The following is a 17,157-nucleotide window of genomic DNA, read 5'->3' as shown; positions in this document are numbered from 1 at the left end:
GGGCTGAGTGGCCTTCTTCCATGCAGTAAGCCTTCACAATTCTTTAATTTAAAACAAATTAGATCCTTGGCAGCTTGATTCTGAGAGGCTGTTTCCCCTTGTGGGAATGTTGGACCAGAGGACATAATCTCAGAATAAGGAATTGCACATTTAAAACAGAGATGAGGAGGCATGCCTCATGACGGTAATCAATTTGCAGAACTCTTCACCACAAAGCAATGTAGAGGCTGGGTTGTTACGTATATCCAAAGTTGAGTTTGACAGCTTTTAATCAAAAGGAATGATTGAGAGGAATGATTGAGCCATGATCTCACTGATTGATGGACTAGACTCGCTGGGCCAAATAGTCTACTTCTACTCCCATGTCTTATGGTCTAACTCACCTTTAGTTGCAGGAAAGTTTGTTTGCCATTATAAAGGTTTTATGCATTTCTGTGACAGCTCACTCAAGTGGAAAGTCTTGTTCAATGAAATTCCAGCAGTGACCTGAGAAACAGCTGAAGCAATTACAAAACGATCATGCGGACAGTGGACAATTAAAAGACATGTTGATTTATGCATAAAGCACATATGGTAAATCTATATTAGAGTCATACAGTCATACAAATATATAGCATGGAAACAAACCCTTCGGTCCAACCCATCCATGCCGACCAGCTATCCCAACCCAACCTAGTCCCACCTGCCAGCACCCGGCCCATATCCCTCCAAACCCTTCCTATTCATCTACCCATCCAAATGCCTCTTAAATGTTGCAACTGTACCAGCCTTCACCACTTCCTCTGGCAGCTCATTCCATACATGTACTACAGTCTACGTGAAAAGGTTGCTCCTCAGGTCTCTTTTATATCTTTTGCCTCTCACCCTAAACCTATGCCCTCTCATTCTGGACTCGCCCACCCCAGGGAAAAGTCTTTCCCTATTTACCTAATCCTTGCCCCTCATAATTTTGTAAACCTCTATAAGGTCATCCCTCAGCCTCTGACGCTCCAGGGAAAACAACCCCAGCCTGTTCAGCCTGTGTTAACACTTAAGTCATAACCTGACCTTTGGGCGGAGCCTTTGCTAGTCTCAACACTCAATAATTTAACTGATTAGGGCAGATGATGATGGAACCTCCGAAGCAACATTTCACATGGGGTAACTTAATATCTAGAGATTCTAGACCACATTGGATCTTTCTTATCCATTTTAACAGAAAAATAACTGCAGCTGCAGGGGACGAATTACTTTACAATTAATAAGTGTTGTTTAAATAAAAAGTGAAATTCAGTTTTGACTGTCCTCTAAAATTAATGAATTTTAATTTAATTTAAAATACACTGAGGAAGCAGACGTATAGTGAATCCAATGCAAGTATAAAAGCAATTACAATGTTAACAAAAAGCATTCAATTTATCAAATGTAAACGGTGCTGTCATTCTTTGGAGAGATTTGTAGCAAGCATTTTGCATATTATAAACTATTCCCATTGTATAATACTGCATAGGCGGCTTTGGAGAGGGTGACAAAAGAGGTTTACCAAGATATTGCCTGGATTGGAGTGCAATATATGGAGAGGTTGGACAAACGTGGATTGTTTTCTTTACAGCTTTGGAGGCTGAGGGTGACCTGATTGAAGTATATAAAACTATAAAAGGCATGGATAAGTTTGACTGTTGGGAATCTTTTTTCCCAAGGCAGAAATGTAAAATACTAGGGAGCAAAGGTTTAAGGTGAGAATGGGAAAGTTTTAAAGGAGATGTGTGTGGAAAGATTTTATTTCCCCCACATACAAAAGGAGATAGGTGCCTGAAATGTGCTGCCGAGGTGATATCGACATTTAAGAGGCATTTAGACAGACACACATACAGCCAATGATTAGAGGGATACAGACCATTTTCAGGCTGATGGGATTAGTTCAGAACAGACAGAACGAGCAAAAGGCTTGTACCTGTACTGCACTATTCTTGTGTTGTGATACTTTTGTCCTTTCAATTGTCAGATAGCTTACCAGCTCAATGGGAATGAAAGTACCTACAATACAAATTCAGTTTTTATTTAAAAACAAATGAATACACTCAATAAGTTGCACAGTGTTAGGCAGTAAGTGGTGGATCAGATATGGTGCAGATTTGATCCTCTTCACATGCCAAGTTCATATTTCAATTGTGGGAGCTACTGAGTCTCCAGATCTAGTCTCGGTGCATCTAATTAGAAAGAAAAATCTCTTGGATGTCATATGGATTCATGCCAGATGGTAAAGTTCAAAGGAAATACAAATAGAGTCATAGAGATGGACAGCACGTAAATAGATCCTTCAGTCCAACTCATCCATGCAAAACAGATATCCCAACCTAATGTAGTCCCACCCAGCCCATATCCCTCCAAACCCTTCCTATTCATATACCCATCCACATGCCTTTTAAATGTTGCAATCGTACCAGCCTCCACCACTTCCTCTGGCAGCTCATTCCATACATACACCACCCTCTGTGAGAACAAGTTGCCCCTTGGTCCCTTTTATATCTTTCCCCTTTCACCCTAAACCTATGCCCTCTAGTTCTAGACTCCCCCACCCCAGGGAAAATACTTTGTCTATTTATCCTTTCCATGCCCCTCATGATTTTATAAACCTCTATAAAGTCACCCCTCAGCCTCTGACGCTCCAGGGAAAACAGCCCCAGCCTATTCAGCCTCTCCCTATGGCTCAAATCCTCCAACCCTGGCAACATCCTTGTAAATCTTTTCTGAATCCTTTCAAGTTTCACAGCATCCTTCCAATAGGAAGGGGACCAGAATTGCACGCTATATTTCAACAATGGCCTAACCAATGTCCTGTACAGCTGCAAAACGACCTCCCAACTCCTGTACTCAATACTCTGACCAATAAAGGAAAGCGTACCAAACACCTTCTTCACTATCCTATCTACCTGTGACTCTACTTTCAAGGAGCTATGAACCTGCACTCCATGGTCTCTCTGTTCAGTAACAGACCTTACCATTAAGTGTATAAGTCCTGCTAAGGTTTGCTTTCAAAAAATGCAGCACCTCACAAATCTTTTATTTGATAGCAGTTATATTCAAAATAGCGTTGGAGGTTTATATCTCCTAACTACTGACCCAGCGTCCTGGCTGACTGTTTAGAGTACTCTAATGAACTGGTCAACTTAAAAAACCCGGTCTGAAATGCAACAAGTCTTAAAATGAAACTTACAAAATTAAGTTAAAATGTTATTCCTGAAGCTGATAATGCACCCTGTCTCCTGCAGTAAATACTGACTTGACCTTCCACAGCTAAACATAGAGAATGACGTATCCCCACTAGGAAGCTGAACACAAATCTCCTGAGAAAAAAGGAATATGAACCATTATACAATAAGGAGCTTCCTCAATAATGAAGATTTTATCTCTGGATGGTCTCAAACCACAAACTGTTTGATTATCAGCTGAACACTCCAACCAACTGCACCAGAGACTGACAATAAATGAGTCCGGTTCAAGGATTACGTTCAGAGCTATTCAGATACACTATGAGCATGGGTTCTTAGTCTTTAACCAAACAATGCCTGCCACTAACAAAACATCCACACACTTGATATTACTCAATCACTCTGAGAATGTAGAGGTGATCATTTAGTCAACAAAGGCTACAGTTCCATTGGGACATGGGTAATCAATCATTTAGCACTGAACAATTCACCAGAACAATGGAAAACAGTGAGGAAATACAAAACTACTGAAGCACAACAAGGAGTGGTGGCCTTAGAACAAGATGAAATGAGCAGACAGTCACAGGAAAAGTAATCAAGTAAAACAAAGGCAGAGACCTAATAACATGAAAGTCTTTGAAACATGTAAATACACTACCTCATAAACCAGACTTTAATGGAACCATACGGCAAAATTCAATTTCAAAGAAGTGATTTGTTTTCTATAAAAACAAAAAATGCTGAAAATACTCAAAATCTTGCAGCATCTGTGGTGGGAGATACAGATGTCATGCTTACCACTTGTGAACCTCAGCTGACTTTCTGACAAAGGTCACAACCTTAGACATTAACTCTGTTTCTTTTCACACAGGTGTTGCCAGACTGGATGAGTCTTTCCAGCAATTTCCATTTTTATTTCAGAATTCCAATAATTGCAATACATTTTGCATGTTTGATTGCACTGCAATACAAGTCACATGACCTTGAATTCTGTAACAGCTCATTTCAAAATCATCGCAAATGGTTATGTCACTCCATCAATACTTTTGCATACAAATTTAATATCCTGCAACTAACAAGCAAGACAATACCTATAGTCAGAAAATTGAAGCCCTAAAGCTGATTCACATTTTTGATTTGTATTCTATCACAAGAGTGCCACATGCTAGGTCAGCAATGTTACAAACCCCTAACTGTCACTGAAAAAATGGTGTTGAGCTATCTCTTGAGCCTCTGCAGTCCACGTGATATAGGCACATCCACAATACCGTTAGAGAGGGAGGTTCAGGACTTTAACCACCTTTACTAAAGGAGCAGCAATACAGTTCCAACTTGCAGGAGGCAATCTTCTTTATGCAACTGCCGTCCCTGAATAAAAGGCCTGGAAAAATTCTGCAAGCCTGGCATCATCTGTGGATACAGAAACTGAGTTGACCCTTTGAGAGTGCAATTCAGCTTTTCTTCAGAAAATTTCCAGCATCTGCTTTTATAACTACTGCCCCGATTTGAAGCTAAAGGTGACTTGGTAAATTGCTGCAGTGTGTTGGTGGCTGATGGAGTGAATATTAATCAAGTAGCTTCTTTGCTCTAGCTGATGGATTTGGAACTGCAGTTATTCATACAAGCAGGGAGTATTCCTGACTTGTGCTGTGTGAACAGGCTTTGGGGAAACAAGAGGTGACACAGAATTCACAGCCTCTGACCTGAACTTAGAGCTATAGAATTTGTGTGGTCAGCCCATTCAGCTTCTAATCAATGACAATTCACAAGATGTCACTTGGTGGGAGATTCAGCAATGGTAATGCTGTTCAATATGAGGGATGACAGTTACATTTGGTCTTGTTGGAGACGGTCATTGCTGCACTGGTGACACAAATGTCACTTGTCACATATCAGCCCAAACTGAATATTGTACAAGACTTACTGCATGTGGATGCAGGCAGCTTCAGTATTTGAGAAGTTAAAAATGATACTGATCACTGTGTCATCATCACTGTTATTCCCACTGAGAGTCACACAGCATGGAAACAGACCCTTTTGGTTATGGACCAGGCCAGATTCCTTCAAAATAGTTCAAGAAATTAGCCTAGATCCTAACTTTGTTTTAACTAGGTGTAAAGGAGGGATGCAGCTGGTCAAACCACTTAGTTTTAAACAAACCAGAGTTTATTTACAAGATTATGGAATGAAACACAAACAAAAGAGACTAGAATACAAAATAGCTTAACCTATCTGAAAACCTATCTGCTGTTTCCAATACTTGCAAGAATCCACATAAACACCACTTAGCACAAAATGTAATGTTAACAGAGTCTTGCAGGAGAGAAAGATGACAGCATGGATAACCCTCTTCCATGTAGCTATTTTTTGGATAAGTAGCCTCTAAACTGCCTGAACTGCTTTCAGTGAATAGCCAGACTGCAAAAACCAGATCAAACCAGAGAAAGACTGAGCTGGGAGAACTGGCCAAGTTTACAAGTGTGTTTTTTAAAAAAAAAACTTAAAAGCCTTTTCCTTGACGCAGTATCTGATAGCTATAAACAAATTGGTCCTAAAATCCATCTAAAACCAAACCTTTTGGAATCACTGCTTTTATGACCTCCCTGAAAAAAACCCACCAAGGACAACATAACCTTATTAAAGGAGCATTAGCATAGCCACCAGTCCATGCTGAACATAATCCCAAATTAAACCCCATAGCCTCACCTGCCTGCTCCTGGCCCATACCCCTCCAAACCTTTCTTATTCATGTGTTTATCAAATGTCTTTTACACGTTTTAACTGGACCCACAATCCACCACTTCCTCAGGATGTTCATTCCATATGCGAAACACCCTCTGTTAAAAATAAAATGGCCTCTCATATCTTTTTTTAAAAATCTTTCTCCTCTCACCTTAACAATGTGTCCCCTAGTCTTGAAATCCCACATCCTAAGGAAAAGACAACGACCATTAACTCTATCTTTCATTAATTTCAATCATCTGACCTTAAGATGGAAGGCCATTGGTCAAACAGTTGAAGATGCTTGTTCTATAGTAAAATCTTTCCAACATGCCTAAAATAATTCAAAGTGATTTAATCTTACTTGTCCACAAGTATCAAATATTTGGCTACTTGACTTAATAGAAGTAGTTTAGTGAAGCCACAAACTTGGAATTTAGTATCAAATACAAAGAAACGTGAAATTACAAATATCATGACCAATTACACATACAACTTCAACGCTTCATCTGGGCTCAGGGGCAATGAACTTTCTCTGAACAATGATATATATATAGTAGACTTTCTTGTTATAAATGTATGTTCAAGTTGCAAGTGACTTTTTTGTGTTCCGAATAATGGCATCTGTTGAACAAAATAAGCGTGAATGTCCACTAAACTGACAGTTCATGTTGTTATTAGTGCGTATGGGGACTTCTGTAAATGGACTACCTCTGGACTTTCACTGGGTACACTAAATTTGGCATAAATGGTCCATGCTTATCCAAATTTCAGTCCTTGTCTGTGCTGTTCCAAGAAATGGAAAGTGAGCATGCACTGTTGTTTACCAACTCTTCCAGCTCTTCTTTGCTCCAATGGTTAAGGAAGCCACCAGAAGAATGCATCATATTGGGTACCATTCAAGGAAACACTTCAATCTCTCCAGACTACATGCCTTTACTAAAGTCAGTAACCAGAGATTTTATCCATGAGAAGATTGTGTCCTATCTGAGCACAAGGAAGACATCCATCCAAACAATAGCGAACAAATTCCCAAGTGCTGTCAATTCCAAATCAATATTTCCAAGATTGGGGTTATTTTAGCCGACTTCAAGCACACTTTATAAAGAACCAGACATAACTGTGTTTGCATCAGTCTCAAGATGGAGGAACATTTCTCACAACTTGGTAGTGTCCCCTCTATGGATGCCATTATTGAAGAAAGTATTTGTGCTTGCATCAAGACAGCAAATGCTGCTTATGTCCGCTCGATGTGTCCAGAAGGAGCATGGTGGTGTCATAATGCCCATGGAGACAAACCAAATTTACTGAATAATCCTAACATAAAATCGGAAGCCAATAGACAGGATTCCACTCGGAAAAAGTTTAGTTTATTAAGCAAATAAAAGTCAACTGTGGCTTTTATCTGGTTTTACTCATCTTCAGTTTCAGGTTCACTTATTATCCTAGTGTCTCCAGAAACCTGAATATTCAGACTTCCTTTCAGATAGGGACCACTCTAAAATACAAGCTTTCAGACCAGGACAATGCATTCACCAAGTCATCTTTCACATGCTCCATCATTGGTCCTATCAACTGCAGATTCTATCACATTCCTCCAACCTTGAGAATAAGTAAGATCTACTTTAGTAAAGTTTTCATAATGCAGTTTTGAAATACAGCAAGGTATACATTATCATGAACAGTTTATTATATTCTGTACAATAAATATTTTGTCATATTCCATAATTAGACTCAAAATCGGAAAGGCTCAATCCAGAGCTTTCCAATCTTTTGCCCATTATGACCTTGTTTGTGGCTTGGAAAGTGAGAGCTGATGAGGAATTGAGAATTTAAGAATAAAGTACCTACCTTTCCACTGGACGTTTCAGAATAACAATCAGGATGAAGGACAGGCCAGTCAGGCCACAGCTGCTATCAAAAAGAAGTTGAGGATTTGAAGGGGTCTCATGGCTTTTAGAACCCAAATGAGGCCACGTGAACACGTGAATTGAGCTCAAACAAAAAAGGAGCAGCCAAACTGCTAGGTATAAACTGTTGACCCAAAATAGTGGGAGATAGTTAGAGGAGCAAATATATATGCACATTTCTGAGAGCAAAACCAACAGGTGATTAAAGTAAAAGTGGGGGAACACTTTGGGTCTTCCGATCATAATTCTATTTCAAACTGGTTATGGAAAAGGATAAGCCTTCCATAAAGGTTAAAGTTTTTAAATTGGAGCAAGGCAAATTTTGATGGTTTGAGCCAAGAACTTTTAAAAGTTGTTTGGAGTAGACTGTTCGCAGCTAAAAGAATGTCTGACAAGTGGGAGGTGTTCAAGAGTGTGATGATGAGAGTTCAGAGACATTTTGTTTCTGTTAAAAGTGAAGGATAAGGGGCTAAGGTTAAGGAACAATGGATGTTCAAGGCAAGAATGTAAGAGAATCTTATTTTAGATACAGACAACTTTTTTTTAAGGCTAGATTAGATTCCCTAGAGTGTGGAAACAGGCCATTTGGCCAACAAGTCCACACCGACCCTCCGAAGAGTAACCCACCCAGACCCATTTACCCCTACTAATGTACCTATCACTATGAGCAATTTAGCATGGCCACTTCACCTGACCTGCACATCTTTGGATTGTGGGAGGAAACTGGAGGACCCGGAAGAAACCCATTCAGACAGAGAGAATGTGCAAACTCTACACAGACAGTCGCCCGAGGCTGGAATTGAACCTGAGTCCCTGGTGCTGTGAGGCAGCAGTGCTAACCACTGAGCCACTGTGCTGCCCATTATTGAATCTCTAATATAAAGAGTGTAGGGGCATTCTTAAAAGAAATTAGGAAGGCAAATAATCTGAAGAGATTTTACTAATATATTAAGAGCAAGAGGGTAACTAGAGAGCAGGTGGGGCCTCTTAAAGATCAAGATGGTCATCTTTGTGTTGAACCCCAGGAGATAGGAGAGATACTAAATGAAAATTTCATGTCAGTTAGAAATAGGGTCTAGAGAATGCAGAGAAATAAACTTTGATGTTTTAAAGAGAGTTCACATTACAGAAGAGGACCAGGAGGTCTTAGAGAATAAAAGAGGTGGATAAATCTCTGGGACCTGATCTAATGTATCCCAGAACGTTGTGATAAGTAAGACAGGAAATTACGAGAGCCCTTGCAGAAATATTTGCACAGAGGCATAGTGATGTATAGCACAGAAACAGACCCTTTGGTCCAATTTGTCCATGCCAACCAGATATCCCAACCTAATCTCGTCCCATTTGCCAGCACCCGGTCCATATTCCTCTAAACCCTTCCTATTCATATGTGCATCCTTTTAAATGTTGTAATTGTACCAGCCTCCACCACTTCCTCTGGCAGCTCATTCCATACGTGCACTTGCCCCTGTGTGGAAATGATGTCCCTTAGGTGCCTTTTATATCTTTCCCCTCTCATCCTAAAACTATGCGCTCTCATCATTTATAACTACAGGTGAGGTACCTGAGGGTGGCGAATATTGTACCTTTGTTTAAGAAAGGTTGTAAGGAGAAACCAGGGAACTATAGACCTGAGAGTCTGACTTAGGTTATGGGTAAATTGTTGGAGGTGATTAGAAAATACAGGATTTATGGACATTGAAAGGGGAAAAAACTTATTAAGGATACTCGGCATAGTTTTGTGTGAGGAAATCATTGTCTCAAAAACTTGGAAGTTTTTTTTGAGGAAGTTACCACAAAGATTGATGATGGCAGAGTAGTAGCTGTTGTTTATTTTGGATTTTAGTAAGGCCTTTGACAAGGTTCTGGAGGGTAGACTAATTAGTAGAGTTAGGTCACATGGGATTCAGGGTGGGCTTGCCAATTAGATATATAACTAGCTTAATGGCAGGAGACGGAGAACAATAATGGAGGGTTGCTTTTCAGACGGGAGGCCTGTGACTCCTGGTGTTCCACAATAATTGGTTCGAGGTTTTTCATTTATATAAATGATTTGGATGAGAACATAAAAAGGCATGGTTATTAAGTTTGAGGATGACACCAAAATTGAGGACATTGTAGACAGGGAAAAAGATTTTATAAGATTACAAAAGGGATCTGATCTTGATCAAATGTGCCAATGGGAGATGGAGTTAATCTGGATAAATGCAAGGTACAACAAACAAGGGTAGGGTTTACACAATTAATGGTAGGGCCTTGAGTAGTGTTGTAGAACAGAGGGACCAAGGGGTGCAGATACATAATTCTTTGAAGTTTGCATCACATATAAACAGGGTGGTTAAAAAGGTATTTGGTACACTTGCCTTCATTGCTCAGTTCTTTGAGTAGAGGAGTTGAGAAGTCATTTGGAGGTTATACAGGACACTGGTGAGGTCTCTTCTAGAAAACTGTGTTCAGTTCTGGTCGTTCAGTTAGAGGAAGGATTTTATCAAGCTGGAGAGAGTTCAGAAGAGGTTTACCAGGATTTTGCTGGGTATGGATGGCTTGAGTAAAAAAGAAAGACTGGATACGCTAGGACTCTCCACTGGAACTTAAGAGGTAGATAGTGAAGAAGGCGTTTGGTATGCTTTCCTTTATTGGTCAGAGTATTAAGTACAGGAGTTGGGAGGTCATGTTGAGGCTGGACAGGACATTGGTGAGGCCACTGTTGGAATATTGCATGCAATTCTGGTCTCCTTCCTATCGGAAAGCTGTTGTGAAACTTGAAAGGTACAGAAAAGATTTACAAGGATGTTGCCAGGGTTGGAGGATTTCAGCTATAGGGAGAGGCTGAACAGGCTGAGGCTGTTTTCCCCTGGAGCATTGGAGGCTGAGAGGTGACATTATCGAGGTTTACAAAATTATGAGGGGCATGGATAGGATAAATAGACAAAGTCTTTTCCCTGGAATCGGGGCGTCCAGAACTAGAGGGCATAGGTTTAGGGTGAGAGGGGAAAGAGACCTAAGGGGCAACTTTTTCACACAGAGGGTGGTACGTGGACGGAATGAGCTGCCAGAGGATGTGGTGGAGGCTGGTACAATTACAACATTTAAGAGGCATTTGGATGGGTATACGAATAGGAAGGGTTTGGAGGGATATAGGCTGGGTGCTGGCAGGTGGGACTAGATTGGGTTGGGATATCTGGTCAGCATGGACAGGTTGGACCGAAGGGTCTGTTTCCATGCTGTACATCTCTATGACTCTAGGTAGAGACGCGATCTGATGAAGTTTATAAAATAATGAGAGTCATATTCTCGATATGCTCGAATTCCAGGAGCAGCAATTACTATTTTATATGCTGTTGCATTTTTTTCCCAAAGTTCCAAAACAAAGTCAAAACAACAGCAATTTAAAAGGGAGAAGAGCAGACAAAGGAAGCACATGGTGAGGACAGTGCAGGAGAGAGAGAGAGAGAACCTGCACAGTTACTGCCTTTGCTGTTTGAATTCGTGTATCGCTGGACATCGCAGTGCATCTGGGAAAATTAACAAACAGTGAAATTCACAACTAATCTTGGAGGAACTGTTGGGCGAACTTCACAGCACAGAATCAGATAAGTTAATTGTTGCTTTAAGTCTGTCCAAGAGAAAGGCTACAGTAGTGAGTATAGTGGATTCTTTCTTGATTATATGTTTTTGGAGATAAGTCTCTTGATTAAACTTAAAATATAAGCCATAGCTATTAATTTAACCTGGGGCAGTGTTTGTAGAGGAATAAGATGGTGTTATTTTCTGGGAGTGTAGATTGTGAAGGAGCAAAAATGGCCTTTGCAGTAATATGTACTTCTTGTCAGATGTGGGCGTTTAAAGAGAGTTTAAGGGTTACTGCTGATAATATCTGCCATAAATGCTGTTGGATGCAAATCTTATCAGATCAAGTGGATCGGTTGGAGAGACAGATAGAAGCGATGAGGAATTTGCAACAGCAACAGTATGTGATGGATGGCAGTTATAGGAAGGGGGGAAAGTCTCAGATACAGTCAGATAGATGGGTTAACTCCAGGAAGGGTGAGTAAGGTAGGCAGCGAGTGCAGGAGTCTTTTGTGGATATACCCATTTCAAACACGTATGCTGTTTTGGAAAATGTAGGGGGTGATGGATTCTCAGGGGAACGTAGCATGAACATCCAAATTTATAGATAGAGTTGGTGGTAGGTGTATTTTCCCTCGGATGGGGGATTTCAAGATGAGGGGGCACAATTTTAAGATGAAAGGAGCGAGTTTAAAAAACATGAGAGGTAAATTTTTTTTACACATAGGGTGGTTCGCATGGTCATTTTCCTGAGAAAATGGAGGATGTGGGTAAAATTACACTATTTAAAAGACATTTGGATAGATGCATGAATAGAAAAGATTTGGAGGGACATGGGCCAGGGGCCGGCAGGTTTGACTCGTTTTGTTTGGGATTACGTCCAGCATGGACTGGTTCGACCAAATGGTCTGTTTCTGTGCTGTACAACTGTATGACTCTACTACATAGCAATAACAGTTGGGACTTCCCAGATATCAGGTGCCAATATTGGGCTGGGATGGACAAAGTTAGAAGTCACATGACACCAGGTTATAGTCCAGCAGGTTTATTTGAAATCACAAGCTTTCGGAGTGCAGCATCTTTGTCAGGTGACCTGGCAAAGGGGCTGCGCTCCGAAAGCTTGTGTTTTCAAATAAATCTGTTGGAGTATAACCTGGTGTCATGTGACTTCTAACTTTGTTAGAAACAAAGTTTCTAACAAACAAAGGATACAAACAGGTGTGAAAGGAACAGAGATCACAACATTCTTGAACTACATTATCTGGATCTTGGTTTACAGAGGACAATTTCAAAGTTTGCAGATGGCAATAAACTTGGAAGGACTACAAACTATGGGGAGGACAATACTGGAGTCCCAAAGGCCATTTACAAGATGGAACAGTGGACAGAGAGGTAGCAGATGGGTTTCAATGCAGAGAAGAGTGAGGTGATGCACTTTGTTTAAAAAAAACATTGAAAGAGAATAGAAAATGTGGCATACAATTCGAAGGGGGGTGAAGGAGCAGAGGGGCCTGGGTGTGTACAGATCATTGAAGACAGCAGGACAAGTGAGGGAGCAGTTCCTAAACCATGGTGTTTTCAGCTTTGTTAATAGGGGCCTAGAGTTAAACAGCAGGAAGGTTTTGTTGAACTCTCACAAGATATTTATCAGACCTCAGCTGGCATATGTATATAGTTATTGGTGCCACATCACAGGCACAGGAAAGATTAGATTCCCTACAATGTGGAAACAGCCCCTTCGGCCCAACAAGTCCACACCGACCTTCCAAAGAGTAACCCACCCAGACCCATTCCCTTACCCTATATTTACCCTGACTAATACATCCAACACCACAGGCAATTCTGCATGGCCAATCCACCTGATCCGCACATCATTTGGACCAGAGCACCCAGAGGAAACCCTTGGAGACACGGGGAGAACGCGTAAATTCCACACAGACAGCCGCCTGAGGTGGGAACCTGCGAAATGACGAAGGGCTTTTGCCTGAAACATCGACTCTCCTGTTCCTTGGATGCTGCCTGACCTGCTGTGCTTTTCCAGCAACACACTCTTGATTCTAATCTCCAGCTTCTGCAGTTCTCACTTTTGCTTAATCACACCATGGGTCTATCTACATCAAATAGATTACAGTGGTTCAACAGGGCAGCTTAACAACACCTTCTCAAGGTTAACTCGGGATGGGCAACAAATGCTGGCCTAGCTAACGATGCCCACATCCTCTGAATGAATTTTTAAAAAAACATTTTGTGACCACAGCTGGTGAACAGATGACTTGAGTTGCTTCATTCTTACACTATACATAACCTCATGAAATTAAATTTGACATTTGGTCAGATTTAATTTCGTTTTACAATAAAGAAAAACTAGACTAACCCCTCAATCACACATCTTTTTCAATGGCACAGCCTCTGAAAACCTCGTGAACAGATCCATCACGGTCACGGGATACCCACAACCAAATAAGCCAAGGTCATTTCTTGCAACATAAGAAGTGGAAGAACTGCAGATGCAGTATAAATCAGAATCAAAAACTGAAATTACTGAAAAAGATCAGCAGGTCCGTGAAGTCAGCGTTCACACATCGGGTCTGGTAACCCTTCCTCAGATCTTCTGAACCTGAAACGTTAACTCTGATTTCTCTTCACACGTGCTTTTCCAGCAATTTTGTATTCTTGTTTTTTTTGATGCAGTAAACATTCCATCTTGTATCAACAAAGTTATTCCATCTCCTTTTCCTTTCTGCCTATCCTTCTCAAAGTCACATTCCCTGAATAATTAATTCCCACTTTTAACTTTCATGTAACTGTTTCTGTAATGCTTCCACTTTGTGCCATTAATTCATTACTTTCTTTTGAATATCACGTGCACTTATCTTGCACTTAACAAGCTTGTTAAGTTTGCCTTTTTATCTCTTATCTCCTTTTTATTCTATTTACTGCTATCCTCTGTCCCTTCCTGTCCCACTCTGGTTACCGTTATCCAAATAATTGCTCTGCAATACTGCCATATCCTTTTACTTTGTAAGATGACATATCCCCTCTCCTAAATCCTCCCTCCCAACAAATTTGTTTAACGCCCTCTCTACAGTCTGCATTATTTGAGTCACCAGTTCCAAGCATGATTTAAGGCTGCTCTGCTGGAACAGCTCTTTCCAAGCTCAGTAATGCTATCAGTGTCCCAGGATTGCAGTGAATACAGAGATACAGAGATACTTGCATCTAGACTAGAAGAGATTGAGGTTCACAAGGAAAAGGTATTAGAAATACTGCAGAGTGTGAACTTAGACAAGTCCCCTGGGCCGGATGGGATCTATCCTAGGATCCTCTGGGAAGCAAGGGAAGAGATTGCCGAGCCTTTGGCATTGATCTTCAAATCATCATTGTCTACAGGAATAGTGCCTGAGGACTGGAGGATTGCAAATGCTTATTCAAAAAAGGGTAGTAGAGACAACCCTGGTAATTGCAGACCAGCGAGTCTCACTTCAGTTGTTGGTAAAGTGATGGAAATGGTTATAAGAGATAGGATTTATAACCATCTAGAAAAGAATAATCTGATCAGGGACAGTCAGCACAGTTTTGTGAAGGGTAGGTCGTGCCTAATGAATCTTATTGACTTTTTTGACAAAGTGATCAAACAGGTAAATGAGAGTAAACCGGTTGATGTGGTGTATATGGATTTCAGCAAGGTGTTCGATAAGGTTCCCCACAGTAGGCTATTATACAAAATGCGGAGGAATGGGATTGTGGGAGACATAGCAATTTGGATCAGTAATTGGCTTGCTGAAAGAAAACAGAGGGTTGTAGTTGATGGAACATGTTCATCTTGGTGTCCAGTTACTAGCGGCGTACTGCAAGGGTTGGTGTTGGGTCCAGTGCTGTTTGTCATTTTTATAAATGACCTGGATGAGGGCTTAGAAGGGTGGGTTAGTAAATTTGCGGACAACACTAAGGTCGGTGGAGTTGTGGATAGTGACGAAGGATGTAGTGGGTTGCAGAGAGACATAGATAGGATGCAGAGCTGGTCTGAGAGGTGGCAAATGGAGTTTAATGTGGACAAGTGTGAGGTGATACACTTTGGCCTGAGTAATCGGAATGCAAAGTACTGGGCTAATGGTAGGTTTCTTGAGAGTGCAGATGAGCAGAGAGATCTCGGTGTCCATGGGTTGGGAGTTGCCACCCGGATTGACAGGGTTGTTAAGAAGGCATACAGTGTTTTGGCCTTTATTAATAGAGGGATTGAGTTCCAGAACCAAGAGGCTATGCTGCAGCTGTACAAAGCTCTGGTATGGCCACACTTGGAGTACTGTGTACAGTTCTGGTCACCGCATTATAAGAAGGATGTGGAAGCTTTGGAAAGGGTGCCGAGGAGATTTACTAGGATGTTGCCTGGTATGGAAGGAATGTCTTATGAAGAAAGGCTGAGGGCCTTGAGGCTGTTCTCGTTAGAGAGAAGAAGGTTGAGAGGTGACTTAATAGAGACATACAAGATAATCAGAGGGTTAGATAGAGTGGACAGGGAGAGCCGTTTTCCAAGTATGGGGACGGCAAACACGAGGGGACACAACTTTAAAGTGAGAGGAGATAGGTATAAGACAGATGTCAGAGGTAGTTTCTTTACTCAGAGAGTAGTAAGGATATGGAATGCTTTGCCTGCAATGGTAGTAGATTCGCCAAGTTTAAGTGCATTTAAGTCGTCATTGGACAGGCAAATGGACGTACATGGAATAGTGTTGGTGGGATGGTCTTCAGAATAGTATGACAGGGTGGCGCAACATCGCGGGCCAAAGGGCCTGTACTATGCTGTAATGTTCTATGTTCTATATAACCTGAGAGAACTGAATCATGGTGGTCACAGCTTTATTTCATTTCTTGCCTTTCTTAGCCTGGGAGAGATCTGGCCTCTGAGGCCATAGGTAACACCTTAAAAACACATCAGATCTCATGGCAGTCATTGCACTGACTTACAAATAGTTAGGCAGAAGTTTGTGGAATTAAATGCTCTCTGACTTTAACCACATAACCACCATCCAAAACCAACTCCTTCTTGCAGACCTCTGGACCCAACTGACTGTTTGGGTCCTCCTTAACTTCCAGAAGTGACCCAAAGCATCCCTCCCAAACATCCAATCCTGGTTAAGTATAAAACAAGATCCTCATTTGTAGCCTTTATCCCTTTCTGTCCCACTCCTCCTTGATACTTTTCCTCTGTTCCACTCCCAATCCACCTCGTTTATCCTCTCTTGTCCCTGACCCACCCTGTCACCCTATGCATATTGCTCCTTACTCACATAGCTTAACCCTTCCATCCCCTTATCCACTTACATTGAGTGTAAATGCCCCATAGCTGTCCAGCACGTTAGTAAATAGATGAATTTACCAGAGTAGTTACTGCTCTTCTTTTTAAAAAAAGGAATGTGACTTGGCTTCCCTGATTCACCTACAGTACTTGGATTCAGTTTGATGAAAAGATACTCTGTGCATTTCCGAAATCCCCAGCATTACAAAGTGAGCTTGGAAATACGGGGAATGGAAAGAGAGTTTAAAAAAAAGGGATGAGTAGAAATTTAATGATGAATGTTGCATTTGGAAGATTTGGGCTATTAATCCAAGCCTAGTGATTCATCTACTTTCAAAGAAACTAAACCTATTCATCCTTCACTACTCGCTACTTCCAACACTCAAAACTTACATGGTTTGCTTCATCTGTCTCTTTTGGAAATGAACACAAAGTACTTATCGACAAAACGGAAGGAATAGTTAGGTAA

Source organism: Chiloscyllium punctatum, chromosome 4 (assembly GCF_047496795.1).
Source record: "Chiloscyllium punctatum isolate Juve2018m chromosome 4, sChiPun1.3, whole genome shotgun sequence".
In the NCBI taxonomy this organism is placed as follows: Eukaryota; Metazoa; Chordata; class Chondrichthyes; order Orectolobiformes; family Hemiscylliidae; genus Chiloscyllium; species Chiloscyllium punctatum.
This window is presented reverse-complemented; position numbering follows the sequence as displayed.